Raw genomic sequence first — 18,681 nt, forward strand, 5'->3', positions numbered from 1 at the left:
TCTGTCTTCCACGTGCCCTCCTTGACCACACACAGCCTGGGTTGAAGGGATCGAGAGGGAGGGTGGGTGCGCCTCGGAGCCCCGGGCAGAGCAGAGCTCGGGGTCAGGGCGCGTGGCGCTGGGGGCTCGCGAAGGGGGCGCGGGGGGCGGGCCCGGCGCTCCCGGCGCGGCTGTCAGGGGCCGCTCGGCTTCCCCTGAAGATGCAGCGCAGCATATTTTGCACATGAGTTCAGAGGAAGAGGAAGTGTAGCCGGCGGACGCGCGGCGGCGGCGGCGGGGGCGCGTCGGGGCTGGAGCCGGAGCGCGCCGGGCACAGGGCGCAGCGAGCGGGAGCGCGGCGGCCGCGGGCTCCGGGGAGGGACACACGCCTGCCGGGCGCCCGAGGGATAGAGCCGCGAGCACGCCGCGCCGCCTCCCGGTGCCCCCACCCAGCGGCGCCCACGTCCTCCGCGCGCCGCCTGCTCTGTATGGCACAAACTTTCCTCCCGGGACGCCGCCATACGCCGTCTCAGGGAGCCCGCGCCTTCGCCGCCGTCGCCGCCGCGGGTCGCGAAAGGTAGGTGGGCGCGTGGCGGCGTTGGGGTGTCGACGGGCACAGCGCTCCTCCTTTGGGCTCGGCGGGCCAGCCCCCCTGCAGGTTGTCCGCTGCCAGAGCTGCGGAGCTGCCAAGCCAAACACCCTAGCCTGGTTTGGATGGGGACGGGGACTGATTCATCGGACCGCCAGGGTTTGGGACAACTTTTTGGGGGGTTAAAAAAAAAAATCACCGTGGCACGTGGAGAGAGAGGAGTCTGCTGGGGGTTGTGAGCGCTGCGGACTCGGGGCGCCTTGGAAGGGCGCGGAGGGGGAGCTTCTAGGCTACAGGTGGGTCCAGGACACTGCTGCAGGGGGTCCCCGGCAAAGAGGAGGTGGGAGCTAGAGATGGAGCCCAGGTTCGAGGGGGGCGCGGGCCCGGGTCGGGTAGCCCGGGAGGTGGGCTTGCTCCGGGGACAGAGGTGCTGGATGGGCGGAAGCAACCTTGCGGCGCTGCGAGGAGGGACGCAGACCTCGGGGCGTCCGGGAGTCCCCGGCACTACAAACGGGGATCTCCCCTTCTGTAGGGGATTTTCTCGCCCTGTCCTACCCCACTTTCACAAGCGCAGGGGACGCGAGAATGGGCTGGGGCGGTATGTATTTCAGGAAGCCGGGTTGTCAGGCACGCGCACCCGGGTCCCGGGCCAGGGCTGGTGCCCTTCACCTCGGGTACCGCTGTCTCTGGCAGCGAGAACCGCTTGGAGTCCAAGGTTAGACCCAGGCGCGCGCCCTGCTGTTTGTCTTGCTCGGGCTCAGCTGCCCCAAGTGGTTGTGGATGACTCTTAGGGACGCTGGGTGGTGTCAGTGAGTTTGTTTGGGGGGCCTAAAGACAAACAAACAAAAACTTATTTTTTTTTTAAAGCGTGGCGCATAAATCCCTGTATGCAAGTGGCCAGGCTTGTTCTCAACACAGCCCCTTCTTGTCATCGTACAGCTGTTTTCAGCTGCTGGGCGTGCAGTCAGACTAGGCATCTTTCAACTCTGCCATCCTGTGTCATCTCAGGATAAGTGAGGTCTTGCCAGGAAGGAAACCTGGTGTAATGTGAGCGACCTATGCGCCTGTGGCTAGGCCCACTTTGTACCCCACGTGCCCCCGGGCTGCCGGGATTCCTAATTTGTACTTTTGAACAGCTATATTCTGAGGAAGTTCCAGTGACCCTCGATGTCACCAGCCCCACAGAAGGCTTAGGCAACAAGCTGTTTGGTGCGTGTTCACTAACCTCAGTGAAATCATTTTAACCTCGGACTGAGCCCAGCATCCTCTTTTGCCTTCGGTGGGGTTGCTGCCCTGCCTGTGTAATTCCAGCCCCAGAGCTGGGACTTCATCTTCTGGCTGCATTTGTAGAGCAAGTCACTGGCTTGGTTTTTCTTTGTTTGTTTTTTGGCTGTGTAGACATGGGGGCAAATGGAAGTGAGTATTGTGCTGTTAGCTCATAGATTTGGTGCAGAAATTAAAATCGAATAAATTTGGGATACAAGTCAGTGAGTTCTTTCTCTCCCTCTCAAGCAGGAATTTTTGGCTTGCATTCAAATAATTGCTTTGTCTGTAGGGAAACAGGCAGAAAATCTTTGGCTTGAGTGATGTGAGTTCCTGTAAAGATACTTGTGTTCCTCCAATCTTCACTTTTCATCAGAACTGAAATAGTGATTCTGTGACTTGATGGGCATGGGTGCCTTGCCAGGTTCCTGACTTGGACTATGGTAAGGCCACTGTGTCTCCAGTCTACCCCCCACCTCTCCATTCCATTTTTTAAAAATCGGAGAAAAAAGAGTTGCAAAAACAGTGACCAAATACCACTGCCTAGACTCTATAATTAACATTTTGCTATATTGGCTTTATTATACATCCATCTGTGTGTCCCTGTATCCATCCATCCGTCCAGCTTATGGCCACACATTTTAAAGTAGATTACAGACATTGGCACAGGTCACTTGTAAACACTTTAGCACACATTTTGTTAGAGTTCAATACATGTTTGTGGTTTTCTTTTCTTTTTTTTTTTTTGCAGTACTGGGGTTTGAACTCAGGGCCTCATGCTTGCTAGGCAGGTGCTCTATCTCTTGAACCACTCCTCCAGCCCTATTTTGTGTTGGGTTTTTTTCAAGATAGGGTCTTGAGAACTATTTGCCTGGGCTGCCTTCAAACCACGATCCTCCTGATCTCTGCCTTCTAAAGTAGCTATGATTACAAGCATGAGCCACCAGTGCCCAGCTATGTTTGTGGTTTTCTTAAGGTAATATTTATACATCCAGTGAAATGCACAAACCTTGAGTCCTCCATTTGCATAATGTTTTGACATACACATACACCTGTGTAACCCCTCATCCTTATCAAGTCAGGAAACATTACCATCACCCCAGAAAATATCTTCATCCTCCTTTCGAGTCAGTTCCTGCCCCCACTTTCTCTGTAGCAACCACTGCTCTGTTTCTAGTCATAGGTCATGGGTTGCTTTAGCCTGTTCTTGAACCTCTTATAAATGCAATTCTACCTTATTATGTAAAGCTTCTTTCATTCACCCCTTATGTTTCTTAGATTCATCCATGTTGTAGGTATCAGTATTTTAGTCTTTTTTATGGCTGAGTTATATTCCAGAGGCATGTTTGTACCACTATTTGCTTATGTATTCACCTGTGGATGGGCACATAGGTTATGCCCTGGCTTTTTGTTTGTTCATTGTTGGTTATTGTGAACTGTGCTGCTATGAAGCTTTGTACACAGGTCTTCCTAGGGACATATTTTCTCATTTCTCATGGATAAATAGCAGGAAGTGAATTCCTGGGTCACAGAGGTATATGAGAGCCCTTTAAAAAACTGCCAAACCTTTTTCCAACACGGAAATACCATTTTACACTTCCACCAGGAAAGAATACAGCTATGAGATTCTACAGTCCTGTTTTCCTATGTCTAAATCAAGAACATGACTTGATTAGTGTTCTGTGGGGCCCAGAGGAACCCGGAAACTGGGACCAGCCGAGACAGCTTAGAACGTGGTTTCCTAGGTAGAGGAGTTATAAGAAGTCCCTGGCTCTACCAGTAAATGGGTTTAAACTTAAATTATTGCAGATGATCAAATGAATATTTCATCTTTAGAGATCTTCAGAGAAACGAATTCTGTCGGGGAATGTATCATCGGTTGTGAAAGATTGATTGAGTGCTTTCTATAAAAAAAAATATAACCTCTGAGCCCCACAGAATTCCAGTGAACTGCTTAGAAATTCCCCGGGTCGGGCGGGCGGGGGGAGGTTGTGTGTGTGTGTGCGGATTTCTGGCCTGTTGGGCTTGCTTATGTGAACTTGGTAGAGATTCCCCTTGGGTTTCACCAGTGTGGGCGGCTGGCTACTGAAAGAGTTTGCACTGCAGTTGCTTTGTGAGGCAGGTCAGTGATGGTTTATTCTAGGCTCACCGAACAGCTTTCCTGTGGAAGTGATCGGGCCTCTCCTTGAAAAAGGAGACCTATCCACACCTGTCTTACTATCCTGCCTGGGGAAAGGGGCCTGGCCCCCTCAGGTCCCCTTAAACCTTCATCCCTTTCTGTAGGATCAGCAGCAGAACCTGACCTTGGCTGCTTCAGGAAACAGAAAGTGTCTTTCTCTGCCTGGTGTGAATCCAGGATGAAATTTGTACATTTCCTTAAAGTGTCTCAATGTTGACTAAACTTTGCCGGGTCCAGATGACTCTGGACTGTATTTCGGGACCGTTCCACTCATTCTTCTATAGTGAACCTAGTACTGCACTTGACACAAGGTAGGGGCACGGCAAATGTTGACTAAAGGACTCATGGTACCCATTCTGGGTGCCAAAATGTGTATCAGTGGACCCTAGCCCGAGTTACAGGTTCAAAGTATTTGACCTCGGAGAATTTGGCTGATAGTAAACTTCATTGTATCAGCCAGATTCTGATGGCAGAGTTTATTATTGTTCTGAATAATAAGGATAGCTATCTCTTGTGGAGAGCTTCCTCTTTGTTGGGCACTGAAGGAAACCTTCATGAGAGGTGAAAACTGATATTTTGTGCCTTTAGCCTGCAGGAAACTGAAGGTCGGCCGGGTTAACTTGCCTGAACTCCTTTTATGATTCCTACACCTTAAGGGGAGACTAGCATTCTGGTGCAGCAAAAACAGACTCCATCTTCAAGCACAGTTCCAAATACACAAAACCCGGGTGTATTGGAAATGCCAACTAGATAGTCAGAACAAAGTAACAGGAAGTAACACACTGGAATCACTTTCTTTACTATTTTTTCTTTTTCTTTTATGCTCACAGAATTTGGCATGGCCAGGACCTGTCTAGAAGCACTAATTTTGGTGATCATTTAAGATATGCTTGGTTGATTAGAATTGTGGTTTTTATTGAAGCAATAAAAAGACATTGCCAGCTCTTCAATTTGAGTGTGTGGAGCTGAGCTGTCCAGTACAGTAGCCGCTAGCCACGTGTGGCTATTTCTGTGTGTATACAAGTGAATTAGAATCAGATCAATGGAATGCTCAGTTCCCCCGTCTGTTAGACACATTTCAAGTGTTCAGATCCACATGTGCCTGGTGGTCACTCTGCCGGCTAGCAGAGCTGTGGATGGAGTGTTCTCAGCACGGCTGGTCGCTCTGTGTGCTAGCACCACTCTGTAGTAAGCTCTTCCTTTCTTCCTTCAGTTGAGAATTGGCAACAGACATGGGTAAGGCTTAGGCTATTTTTCTCTGACAAAGAGATAAATTTAGCCAGACGTTTCTTTTATGTTTACCTTTTAAAGATTCTTTTTCTGTGTGTGTGTGATCTTTCTTCCCCTTCATATTCAGTTTTTGACATGAATTTTCCCTTTCTCCGAGGCCTCCAAGGGGGCTTTCATTATTGTCATTGCACATTTTATCAGGATACAGCCTCAGAAAGGATCAGTACAGCAGGTGAGCAAAGCCGCTGCCTGAGCCCTGGTAATTCCTTCCTCCCCAAATACAAATTCAGCTTTTAAATATGCATTTGTGTGACTTACTCCCTACCTGGGCTGAATTTGGGAAGAAAAAAATCACTGTCAGTGGGCCAGAGCCAAAGAGCTACAAAATCAGGTCACATTGTATAATAATGGCTACCTGCCAAGACTGAGAGGGAGAGACACCATTTGGGGGTACTGAAAGGCTCTTTTGGGGTTTCCTTGGGTCTGACTTGCTTCAGAGTCCAGGGGTGAAGGAGAGAGCTGGAACTTCAGTGTCCTGATTTTACTATGGCTCTGCCTTCTTCTGTAGATTCAGTACTCCAGAATTGTGTTCAGAGGGGAGGGAAGCCAGTCCTTAGGTGTCCAGTGACAGCGAGACCAGCCAGAAGTGGAAATCAGCACAAGCTGTGTCTGGTCACCCACCAAGCCAGGCTACTGCAGGATGAAGAAGCCCCTTTCAGCTAGGAAGCCTGCTTCCCCTTACTGACAACTTTCTTGGGCTTTTGCAACTGAAATGTCCTATTTTGTTATTCCATAGGCAAGCCTCCTTAAGAGCCAGAATTAATTCTTGACAGGATTGTCAGCTTCTAGTGTGTGTGTGTGTAAATTCCCTGCATTGCACTTCACCCTTGTCCTGAGCAATCCTTCAAGTTTTATGGGAAAACTGTTGTAATAGACCTTATCCATGAAGTTGGGTAAGAAGAAATTTGGTTGATCACAGACTCTGGTTAGTGGAAGGTGACCACATCACGCATTACCAAATTTTGGAAATATAAAATACAAGAAATCAAAGTGGGGCCAGGCAGGATCCTGCATACTTATAATCCCAGCACTTGGAAGACTGAGGCAGGAGACTCACAGTTCCTGTCACAGTTCCTGGGCTAAATAACGGACTGTGTCAAAAAACAAAGCAAAACAAAGCAAACAACAAACAACAACAACAACAAAACAGCTGGGCATGGTGGCGCCTGCTTGTAATCCCAGTTTTGTTAGGAGGATTAAGGTTGGAAGCTAGTCAGGGCAAAAGTATGAGATCCTATGTTAAAAACAAACTAAAAGCTAGAGGGCTGGGGGAGTGGCTCAAGTGGTGGAGCCCCTGCCCAGCAAGTGCAAAGCCCTGAGTTCAAACCCTAGTGCCACAAAAGCAAGAAGAAAAAAAAAAATAAGCAAAGATATCAGATTGTTCACTTAAATTCTTTTTCAATTTAGAATTTGGGGATTTTCTTGGGACACCTCATAAATACCCTTTTCAGTGTGTGTAATTGTGGCTCTAGACCAGAGCAGGTTAAAAGGAGTCTTTATGATGGGTAACAGGTAATAGTAACATGTACTATAAGGGCTGCCATTTATACTGCTCCTGTGTAACTGAGCTCTTCTAAGCCCTATTCAATAGTAACACCTCCTCCCTCAGCTCATCTTCACCTTACAAGTAGATGCTGCCATCGTTCCATTTTACAGATGGAAAGCCTGAGGTCAAATGGCTTCCTGAAAGCTAGGAAGTAGGGTCCCCAGTCTGGTTCCAGAGCCTGTGTTGGACTGTTAAGTGAACTTGAGCCGGATGCCGGTGACTCACGCCTAAAATCCCAGCTACTTAGGAGTCTGAAATCAGAAGGATCATGGTTCCAGGGCAGTTTTGGTGAAAATGTTTGCAAGATGATCAACCAATAAAAGCTGGGTGCAGTGGTGCACCCCTGCCATCCCAGCAACAGCAGGGAAAATAGAAAAGGAAGGCCACAGTCTAGGCTGACCTGGGCAAAAAAGCAAGATCCTGTCTCTGAAATAACCAGAGCAAAAAGCGCTGGAGGTTTATTTCAAGCATTTGAGTGCCTGCCTGACGAGTCCACAGCCCTGAGTTCAAACCTCAGTCCCACCAAAAAAAAAAAAAGTGATAGATGCCCTAAGAAATGCATGAAAGACTTAAGCCACGCTGCTGGCCATTTTGATCTTAATGTTGATACAAAACACACTGCACGAAAAAAGCAAGAAAGACAAGAAAGTGAACTTGAGAGCTGTAGGAGTTATGCTCGTTTTTTAGTACATATGGGTTTCTTCTGCTCCTGGAGGGTATTGACCTGGTGATATTCACTGTGATTCTGTTTAGGGGCTGTGGTAGGAGGGGTCAAGTGCTGCCTTTGGGGGAGTCAGCTATGGGGGAAAGAAGGGTGCCATCGGAAACTGCACACCTCCACTGAGCTGCCACCCCAGAGGCCCTCTTTTCTCTTCCTCTGCTTCCAATCCATTCACAAACTCCATTTTCTGCCTTCAGACCAGACCCTGAGCTCGTACCTCTCCTCATTGTCACCTGGACTTCCCGTGCTTGGTCATGGCCAGGTGATACATGTCTTTCCCAGCTTGAAACACTCCAGGCCTCCCAGCTCAGGTCAGGTAAAGCCAGAGTCCTTACAGTCCAGACAGCCCGTCTGCCTCCCCCGGGTGATCTGATGTCACGTTTGGGGTCTGCCCGGCCTTCAGCAGGCTGGCTGCTCACAGGACCCCCAAACTCCAGCTTGTTTGCATGGTTCTGGTTATGTTCTCTTTGGAGTTATTTTCTCACATCCTGATTCGATGTTATTTTTGAGTATGTTGGAAAAGTCAAAATTACATAAGGTACATGTCCCTGATCTCCTTCATTCCATTTTTTATACCTTTTTCCTGCCCACTCACATAGGCAGGCTGTCCGTGGTATGTTTCTTTACACAGCTGCACGTTGGACCAACTGAAAATACATCCATAAGATTGAGTACTATGTGGGTTAACAGGTAATGAGAAGCCAAGTGCTAGTGACTCATGCCTGTAATCCTAGCTACTTCAGAGGTTGAGATTGGGAGGGTTGTGGTTGGAGGCCAGCCCAGGCCAATAGTTCATGAGAACCCCCATCTCCAAAATAAACACAACGAAATGCATTGGAGATCTAGCTCAAGTGGTAGAGCACTTTCTTTGTAAGCATGAAGCCCTGAGTTCAAATCCCCAGTCCCACCAAAAAAATGTTAATGAGAAATATCTCTATGAACTGATACGATGTGATTTCTCTTGACTATTATGAAGTGAAAAATGCCAAGTGCAGAAGAGTATTTCTTAGTAAGATGATAAAATATAATATGCCAATCAAATAACAATAGAACATATTATGTTAACATTTGTGTCAGAGTTACACATTTCTGTAAACAGAAATACAGGAGGATAAATCAGAAACCAATGAGATGGGATAACTTTGATATAGTGTTTTGACTTAAGATCTTTAAAAAAAAAATTTTATAGCGTTTTTGGAAGGATGTCTTGTTGCATTGCTTAGGCTAGATTCCAGCTCACAGGCTCTCGTGATTCTCCCATCTCAGCCTCCTGAGCTGGGGACCATGAGTCAGGTGTGAGCCACTGTGCCTGGCTTATTTTTTCTAATATAACCACCTATACTGTTGCTAATGTCAGCTGTCTAGACAGTTTCCATCACTGTAGTCTTAATTTTTCTGTGTTGGCCTCCTACGAGTGCTCTGATCAGATCTTCCTTCAGGAGACCCTGCTGTGGGCAGAACCCTCTGATTGCCTCATTCCAGTCCAACTCAGTGTGCCCACTGAAGACGAGCTTCCTGGGGATGCTTCTAGTCATTGACTGAGAACAGCAGGGGCACTGGAGCTTCGCCCTTCATGCCTACTATGGGGCCACACCAATGGCCAGTCTTGACCATGGGTTGTTTGTTGGTCTGACTGAGACAGAGAGCTGTGCTGTTGTTCCAGGCAGCCTTTCACTCAAGACTGCAGCAGCATCTCTTCCCTGGCTCCAGCCTGCTGGCCTGCTCTGACGGTTTGGGACTCACCAACTTCCTCAGTCAAATGAGCAAACTCCTTAAAATTAATTTCTCTCTTGGACTGGGGTGTGGACCACATGGTAGAGCACCTGCCTAGCAAGCTCAAGGCCGTGAATTCAAACCCTAGTACTGTCAAAAGAAATTTTCGTTTCTTTCGATCCATCCGTCTACACATGCACATATCCTCATCAATTTACTTACCTCCCTATGTGTCTATGTGCAGATGCACACACACACATCCACATCTGGGTCTTTGTGTGTGTGTGTACACACATGCATACACACACGCCCATGTCCATCTACCTTCCTTTCTTTCTATGTGTCTATCTCAATTTTTTTGTTTTTTTTGGTGGAACTGGGGTTTGAACTCAGGGCCTCAGGCTTGCTAGGCAGATGCTTTACCACTTGAGCCACTCCTCCAGCCCTGTTTTGTGTTGGGTAATTTTTGAGATAGGGTCTTGTGAATTATTTGTCTTGACTGGCTTCAAACTTGATCCTCCTGATCTCTGCCTCCTGAGTAGCTAGGATCACAGGTGTGAGTCACCACCACCCTGCTTTCTTTCTGTCTGTCTATGTACACACACACAAGCACACGCACACGCACACACATACATGCGTATACACATCCAGGTATCCAGCCACTGGTGCCCAGCTCACACTGATTTTCTGAGTAACCATCCCTGCCTTTCTCTCTCCCTCCCTCCGTCCTGTCCTTCCTTTCTACCTTCCATCTTTCTTTTATCCGTCCCATCCATCTCTCTACACACGCACATGCACATGCACGCGCACACAGAGCATGCACATCCTTACTGGTTCTCTGGGAACCCTGACTAGCGTAGAGGGTCCTGATAGAAGGAAGGAATGTCAGGCCGAGGCGCCTGTGAAGGAAAGGGCGAGGATTCTGGGTGTGTACACAGGCAGCAACGGCCTAGTCTGACTTGACTCTAGGGTCTACACTGGGAGACAGTCCTGGAGGGAAAGTACATGGGGTGAAATTGAGCCAAGGCCTCCACGATAGACAGCAGGTGTGATTACAGTCTTTGAGCCACTGAGGTGGCACAGAATAGGTACTCTGTGGACACTGGTGCTAGGAGTCCATAGTGGGGTGAAGCCAGATGGAGGGAGGCCTTGGCTGATCCTGAAATTGAAACATCTATTGAATTGAAACAGTGCAGTCACCAGATGAGGTCGGTGGCAGGCAGGTTGGTCCCAGGGAGTTTGAGCCTGGGTACTACCAGGGCAGCAGAGTGACCCACAGACAATAGGCTTGTTGGACAAAGCTGTTAAGTTCTTTTTGGAAGTGGTGGGAAGGTTCTAAGTGAAGATGTGGACATAGGTCCTTGTGGAGCTTGGAGCTAGAGAGGACATTGTCAGAGGGAGATGGGAAGTTTCTCCTTGAGCAGGTTCCTTTAGGGCAAGAGAGAGGAAGTGATTGCTAAGGGGGAGACAATATCAGGTTTGTAAATTTTTGGGCACACACAATACCATATATTTGTGGGTCCCAAATTTTGCAGCAAACTCAAGGGAGTGGGGAAAAGGGATAGTTTACATTTTTGTTTTGAACCCAGGGCTAGGTAAACAGTATCATTTTGAGTCATGCCCCCTGCCTTTTTGTTTTAGAGATAGGGTCTCGCTAACATTGCCTGGGCTGGACTCAAATTTGTAGTGTTTCTGCCTCTGCTTCTGGAGTAGCTGGGATTATAGATGTGTACCACCATGCCTGGTCATGGTTTACATCTTTGAGGGAAACTCAACAGTAGCAGTCTGATGCTTCTACTTGCTTGGGGCAGATCACAAAGTCAACGTTAGACAGCGCCATGTTCCTTGTGATGATATCACATCTGTGCAGATCAAGGGTTTGGGATGATTAGTCAGAAAATCAGTGCGAGCCAAACCGTGAGGCACCAGTGGCTCAAACCTGTAATTCTAACTCCTCAGGAGGTAGAGATGGGGAGGATTATGGTTCATTTGTGGGCAAAAAGTTCATGAAATCCCATCTCAACAGAAAAAAGCTGGACTTGGTGCGAGACTGTCATCCCAGCTATGGAGGAAAGTGCCTAGCCTGGGCAAAAAAGTAAGGCACTGTCTCCAAAATAGCCAGAGCCAAAAGGGCTGGAGGTGTGGCTCAAGCAGGAGAGCACCTGCCTAGCAAGTATGCAAAAGAAGAAAAAAAAAGGAAGAAAAAAGAAAAAGATAATGTGGAAGAGGAAATGAGGGTGGCGATGTCCCCTGTGACTTCAAGGTTTGAAACTCTGCGTGGTACCCAGCTTCTACTAAGTAATTAGTAAGTACTTGTGGTTACTTAAGACGGGAAGAAATTTCTTTCTTTCTATTTAGGTGTACTGTTTTTTCAAGAGACTGTGAGTAAGTACACAGTTGTCAGGACTTCACTAAGAGCAAAGGACTGGCCAGTATTCTTGTAGCGCAGGGGGTGCTGTGACAAGTGTCAGAGACACTGAGGGCCTCTGCCCTGAGGCCGTGCTGGAGCCTCTGCCATGTGTTGTCCTGGTGCCCTGTGCAGCTTAGAGTGGATGCAGGGCTAGTAGGGCAGAGGAAGGCAGGGGTGCAGGGGCTGTGACTGAGAATCCTTATTACTGCAGAAAGCAAATAAGGTAAAAACATAAGCATTTGTTGAACCTAGGTGACAGGCACATGGGTGTCTCACATTCTGTGCTTCCCGTCACTTGAAGTGGCTTGTAATTAAATGACTTTTAGGGAATTGAGACGGGAGGAGGCTGGGGATGGAAGCTGAGGCATGCACGTGTATTGGGAAGAGGGCAAGGGAGCCTGGGAGGAGGTGTGTGAGGTAAGGGAGGCTCAGGAGAAGGGCAGGAGGGAAGGCTGAGCTCTGGGCTGTGGCTCAGTGCTTGAGGCCCAGGGCCTGGCCGTCAGGACATTGGTGACATGCGGTGGGAAGGATTAGGTTGACTCCCAGAGCGTCCCATTCTTAACCCTGGCTATCTGTTGAATCACGCGGAGGGTTTGAAGGGTCCTGGTGCCCAGATTCCAATGGGCCCCCAAGATTGTGGCACAGTGGTGTCACCAGGCTTCTCAGACTTCCCTGTGGGTTAAATTTGTCATTAGGATGGGTGACTCTTTTTTTGGTGGCGGTCTGGGGTTTGAACTCAGGGCCTCATGCTTGCTAGGCAGGTGCTTTTACCTCGAGCCACTCCACCAACCCATTTTTCTGATGTTTTTTTTTTTTCCTGAGATAGGGTCTTGTGAACTATTTGCCCGGGACTGGCTTCAAACCGGGATCCTACTGGTCTCTGCCTCCTGAGTGGCTAGGATTATGGGTGTGAGCCACCAGGCTTTGGGCTAGGGTCTGCATTTCTAGCAAGGCCCCCGCGAGGTGCTGATGTTGCTGGTCCTTGGACCACAGTTTGAGTAGCATTGCAGATCTTAAGAGAGGAGCCGTTTTTGCCAGGCTGGTTATGCAGGAGACAGGGACAGAGCTTCAAAATAGTCAGGATCTGACTCCCACTGAAATGTGTGTAAGACGCTTTTTAAAAAATTATGGAAATGCCACTTGTATTCGTTATGTTTTGTCCTGTACCAGCAGCTGACAAGGTGGCTCTCAACCTCTTTCCACAGTGCCACTTCTCATGCAGGAACAAGACTTGTGTCCTAAACTGCCTCTATCCTTCTGAAGATGGGGAATAAAGCACCTCCAAACTCAGGACAAACTCACTGTCACACCCCGAGTGTCAGAAATCCCCTAAGGCTGCAGTCAAAGTGTCAGCTGGGAGCTGGGGTGCAGTCTGTGGCAGAGCGCTTTCCTGGCATGCCTGGGGCCCTGGGTTCCACCCTCAGCACCACAAGACAAGGAGGATGTCAGCTGGGCAGAAGGTCATTTGGACCAAAGGAGCCACTTCCACATGGTGTCAACCACAGGACAGGCTATAGGGCTTGTAGAGTGTCCTTGCAACATGGCAGCTGGAGTGACCCAGGAGAGAGCAATGGAGAACCCACAGGGACACCACAAGCCAGCCTCATAAATCACACTTGTTTTTACGACATCCTTTGGGTTCCACAGGGTAGCCCTATTCTGTGTGGGAGGGGAGCACACAGGGCGTGAACCCCAGGAAGATCAGTGAGGGCCACCTTGGAGCTGGCAGTGATTCCCTTACTGTGTTCAACTGTGAAAAATAAAACATGGTCAACACAGAAAACCTGAAAAATGTCACCCATGATCACATGACCCAGGGGAAAGTCCTGTTTACATGTGGTTTATGTCCTGCTAGTTAAAAAAAAAGAATGTGAATGTTATATGCAAATATGCATATAGGGTCTTAAAAAATTGGTACCATTGGGCTGGGCATGGTGGGTCATGCCTGTAATCCAAGCTACTCAGGAGGCAGACATCAGGAGAATCGAGGACTAAGGCCAGCCCCACGAGATCCTATATGAAAAATAACTAACACTGGAGATGTAGCTGAAGTGGTAGAGCACCTGCCTAGCAAGTGCAAGGTCTAGAGTTCAAACCCAAGTACTGTCAAAATAACAATAACAACAACAAAAATTGGTATCATACGACAATATTGTTTTATAAAGATTGTTCTTTACACTTGGCATTGGATCACGAGCGCTTTCAATGGGTGGGTTTTAGTGATGCTTGGGTTTCTCAGCCTCTGTTGGCAGGAGATCCAAATTTGACACCAATGGAATAGTTGCCTAAATTTCCAAGTTTTCATGTTAGGTTTCGAATTGAGAGAGAGGTGATCACGTAAGGACTTCTTACTTAGGACCTCTCGTTCTTACGCCGAGTGACTGAATGATGTAACAAACAGACGAGTCTTCAATGTGGAATTTGAGTGGACGAGTTTGCCAGGGCCCCCTCATGTAACTGCTGCATCTCTGCTGGCTCGTCATGAGCTGTTGGCATTTGTTAAAATTAGCCCAGGGGCTGCACAGATAGATTGGTGGCAAGTGTAGTAAATGAGGACTCGCTCTTACTGAAACTAATTTGTATTTGAAAATATAAGTACATTATCGCCCCCATTGTTTAAATGTGTGCATGGTTAGTTGATAGCGGTGAAAACGAACCTTTAAACAGAGGCTTCGGAACTCGCCAGGAATAATCTTGTGAGAAGGTGAGCCTTCTGAAGTGGTTTGCCTGCGTGTCATGGGAAAGGGTTTCAGAAACAAATGACATATGCTCTTCAAATAATTGGTTCAGCATTTAAAATGAAGGGACGTTGTGCTGTATTGCTGTCCAGTTTCCCTTGGAGGCTAGTCTTTGGTGTGCTGTGTCTCATGTCACAGTGAGTTTCTCCAAATGTGTGCAGTCTGTCCACACTTCTAGAATGGCCATCCTCACGGCACCCCATGGGCCTGTCATTGTCAGTGTGATACTTTCATCTGTGACCTTGTGAATGCAGGGCCTGGCCTTCCTAGTTTTGTGTTTGCTAATCGAGTACCTGCTCAGAGCAGACCTCAAGTGTGTGCTGAGTGGGTGGATGGATGGGTGGGTGGATTGGTGGGTGGGTGGTTGGGTGGGTGGGTGGTTGGATGGATGGATGGGTGGTTGGATGGGTGGGTGGATGGATGGATGGATGGATGGGTGGATGGATGGGTGGATGGATGGGTGGATGGGTGGATGGATGGTTGGATGGATGGGTGGGTGGTTGTGTGGGTGGATGGGTGGGTGGGTGGTTGGGTGGGTGGATGGATGGGTGGGTGGGTGGATGGGTGGATGGGTGGATGGGTAGGTGGGTGGGTGAGTGGATTTGGATTGTGTGTTTCCTCCCTGAGGGGACTTACAGCTCCTGAATAAAGCAGCGTCACTGTGTACCAAAGACACACCCCACATTAGCTTTGATTCAGACAGAATTTGTCTAATATCCTCTTCATGCAATTAGGCTCTCAGAACATTCCTCAGATCACCTTCTTTTCCTCCCTAGAAAGCAGCTACTTCCTAGTTACTTTTAGCCAATTTCTTTTCTTTCTTTGTTTCTTTTTTTGGTAGTATGGAGGTTTAAACTCAGGGCCTCGCACTTGGCAGGCAGGCACTCTACTACTTGATCCACACCCCTGGCCCTTTTTTCTTTCAGTTTATTTTTCGGATAGGGTCTTGTATTTTTGCCTGGCTGTCCTCAGACTAAGATCTCCCCATCTTCACCTTCGTTGTAGCTGGGATTACAGACATACACCACCATACCCAAGTCCTTTTGGCCAGTATCTGCTATAGGACTATACGTATATTTTGGCTGTTTTCCTTGTTTTCATCATAAGAACAGGGAAAGTTCTCCTCTCTTTCCTCTACTTGGAAGACCTCTTGGAGGGCTTTTCTTGGTCCTTCCGTGCTGGGGAGACTCACACTTGGTTGCAGGGAGGTCTGAAAAGAAAACCAGACTCCTGTATGACTGTCCATCAATGCCAACCCACTAGTCAACGCACACAGGAAACAAGTGGCCTGACTTCCTATAGGTGTCCCTGTGAGACGACCATAGGAATATAGAGGGTCAGAGCCAGAGGAGTGTGACGGGGCACAGATGCAGTACTGGGGAATCTCAGACACCATGTTTTTAGCAAGTGCCCCTTACGAAGCAATCAGCAACAAAAGGAGAAGAAGCCAGGGGATAACTCCGTAGCTCTTGAGTCCACCTGATGTGATGATGTCCTGAGTGTGCAGGTGGTGGAGGGCAGGTCCCCCACTCCTTCAGGGTCTCACCCCACTTTCTGTCTTGTGTACAGACAAGCATTGTTTATAATGGGGCTCTGCACATACCACAGAACTCAGCAGGCTCACTCGGAGATCTTTATCCTGGACAAATATGTCCACATAAAAATCTCCATGTGAAGTTTTTGGTTTTGGTGGTACTGGGCTTTGAACTCAGGGCCTCACACTTGCTAGGCAGGCTCTCTACCCTTTGAGCCACTCCACCAGTCCTTTTGCATTTTTAGTTTCTTTTTCTGCCCAGGCCGGCCTCAGGGTGTAGTCTTTCTACCTCTGCCTCCCCAGTAGCTGAGTCTACAGGCATGTGCCACCGTGCCTAACTATATTTGAATATTTATAACGAGTGCACACTGGAAACAATCCCAATGTCCTTCAGAGGGTGAAAGCCTGCGCCAGGACCCTAAGTGCAGCCAACTTCAACTGGCATCGCTAGAGGAGGTGGCAGGCCAGGGTTACACTGAGCAAACTTGGTGTCTAAGTTACAAATGCATAAGTGTGCCACTCTCAAACTCAGAGGCTTAACTCAGCAGTAGTGGTTTGTGTTGCTCAAAGGTCTGCAGCCAGACAGGGGTGGGTGGAAACAGCTTCTCTCTGTAGCATGTGACATTGGTGGCCTAACTGAGGCAAAGGATCTGCTTCTACAGTGGCTCACTGACAGGTTGGCACTGGCCATCCCTTCCTCTCTTTGGGACTTCTCTCCAAAGCTGCTTGGGGTTCCTCACAGTATGGTGGCTGGATTCCAAGAGCAGGCATCCCACAAGTCAGGAAGTTTCTTATGGTTTGGGTCCAGAAACTGACACTGTGCCCTTGTGTCAGATTCTAGTGGTCAAGCAGTCCTAGAACCCATACTCTGGGAGGTGACACAGAATGGAAGGAGTGTCAGTGGATTTGGAGCCAATGGGAAAGCCATCTCACTTCCTATTTGCTTTCTGCCTGACTGGACACGATCTTTGGATGAGACTGGCTTTGCCCGTGGTGCTCACTGGGTGTTTGGGTGAGGGTTGTACAGCCATGTGGTGTTGTCTGCCTGCATTGACAGGAGTGGGAGCTGGTGGGTGAAGGCCAGGGAATGCAGCTGCCAGTAGGGACCGAGGTGGGGTCCTGGACACAGAGGAAAAGGGATACTAAGGTTTGATGACCAGTGATTGCCTTTGAGCATCTCCTTTCCCACAGAGAGTTAAAGCAGATGCATAGCCAGGGTTGTACGCTTGCCAAAGAATGAATCTCTAAAGTTTGAGAGCCCAAAGATTCAGATAGAACAGGTGTGCTGTTGACTGGTACTAGCTGTCTTTTCCGTGTCTGATCAGAGAGATGATTAGCCCAGACCCCTTTATGTTTTATGATACCAAGCACAAGACCCTTTGGGGTAGACTTGGACATACTTCTCAAGTTTGGGAATGTTTGAGTGGAACCTTGAACTCAAAGTTATCAATTGGAAGAGTTTTTCTAATGCTTCTTTGATATCCACCTGCCTCCCTGTCCCCTCCTTCTCCCTCCCCCCAGCCATCTACCACCTTCAACCTTTTCTGGGTTCATCCAGTAGCCCATTCTTTTCTTTCTGCTGCCAGATTTTTCCTTTATAGAAGAAATTAAAGTAAAAAACTAAATAGAAAAAATATAGGCAACACTAAATCATACTAAAGTGTTAGTGGCATAATTGTGGTTTTGCAGAAGGTGGATGTGAATGGCACTTACGATTTCAAAGGACTGATCCTCTAATGCTAGAATTTACACAACAGGGTGGCAAAAATGGGAGGAGGTTTGAGGAAGAGGTCTCTTCTCAGAGGTCCCTACGCTCAGCCTTCCAGGGCAGGTCTGTCCTGGTGTGTGGCAGGATGAAGCCTGGCTGCCATCCCTCACCTGCCAACCTGTGCTCCTCAGCCTTGTGTCCACTAGGTCGCAGGTCGGACCCTGTTTGGAGATCGTGCATCCATCCTCGTGGAATAGACCTTTCTCCTCTGAGCTCGGCAGCTCACACACCAGTGACTACTGGAGGAGCCACATCAGGCAAACATGCCCACTATGAACGTGGCTTTCAGTTTTAATCAGAAGACTTGACGGCCATTGTGCAGACAGTTTTGTGATTTGCCTTTAATCCAGTCCATTATTTTTGCAGTATAGGAACTTGAATCAGGGCCTCTTGGGTGCTAGACAGGGACAGTGCCGCCTGAGCGACAGCCCTAGCCATTTTTGCTTTAGTCATTCTCCAGCTAGGATCCCATGCTTGCTGTGTAGGCTGGCCACAGACCTCAGTCCTCCCCCACGGGTGCGGTTCCAGGGATGCCTCACTTGCTCTTTGAGATAGGGTCTTGCTAACTCTCTTGTCCAGCGGGCCTCCAACTACAATCCTCCAGTCTCCAGTTTCCAAAGCTGGGATTGCGGAGATGAGCCACTTCACCCAGCCTCTAACGTGACCTTGTTAGGGATATTTTTGTACTTCTTTTTACATATTTTTGAACTTGTCAGATTTAATGGACATAAAGTACACAAATGAATAAGCACACTGCTGAACGACTCAATGAATTGTCACAATTTGAACACCTGTGTCATCTGCACCCAGATCAAGACACGGTGTGCCGAGTGTCCCAGAAGTGGGCTCATGTGCCTTCAGGTGACCGGTACCCACCTTCTAACCCTAGAGATGAGCTTTGCTTGTTCGGAGCTCCATACAAAAGGAGAGATGCTGTACTCTAGTGTCTGG

At 48.4% G+C, this 18,681-nt stretch overlaps 1 protein-coding gene across 3 annotated transcripts in view; it reads left to right on the forward strand.

Moving 5' to 3' along the window:
* The first annotated feature begins 330 nt into the window (after positions 1–330).
* Rftn1 (raftlin, lipid raft linker 1) overlaps positions 331–18,681 on the forward strand; it is a 196,612-nt gene continuing 178,261 nt past the window's right edge. The window contains exon 1 of one of the 3 annotated variants that reach the window (XM_020157538.2): positions 331–556. The gene's annotated coding sequence lies outside the window, so the exon portion shown is untranslated. Of the gene's footprint in view, positions 557–643; positions 865–18,681 lie in introns of those variants that run through there. The other 2 variants (XM_020157539.2, XM_020157535.2) reach the window with 2 other exon arrangements.

The sequence above is a fragment of the Castor canadensis genome, chromosome 10 (assembly GCF_047511655.1).
Source record: "Castor canadensis chromosome 10, mCasCan1.hap1v2, whole genome shotgun sequence".
Lineage (NCBI taxonomy): Eukaryota > Metazoa > Chordata > Mammalia > Rodentia > Castoridae > Castor > Castor canadensis.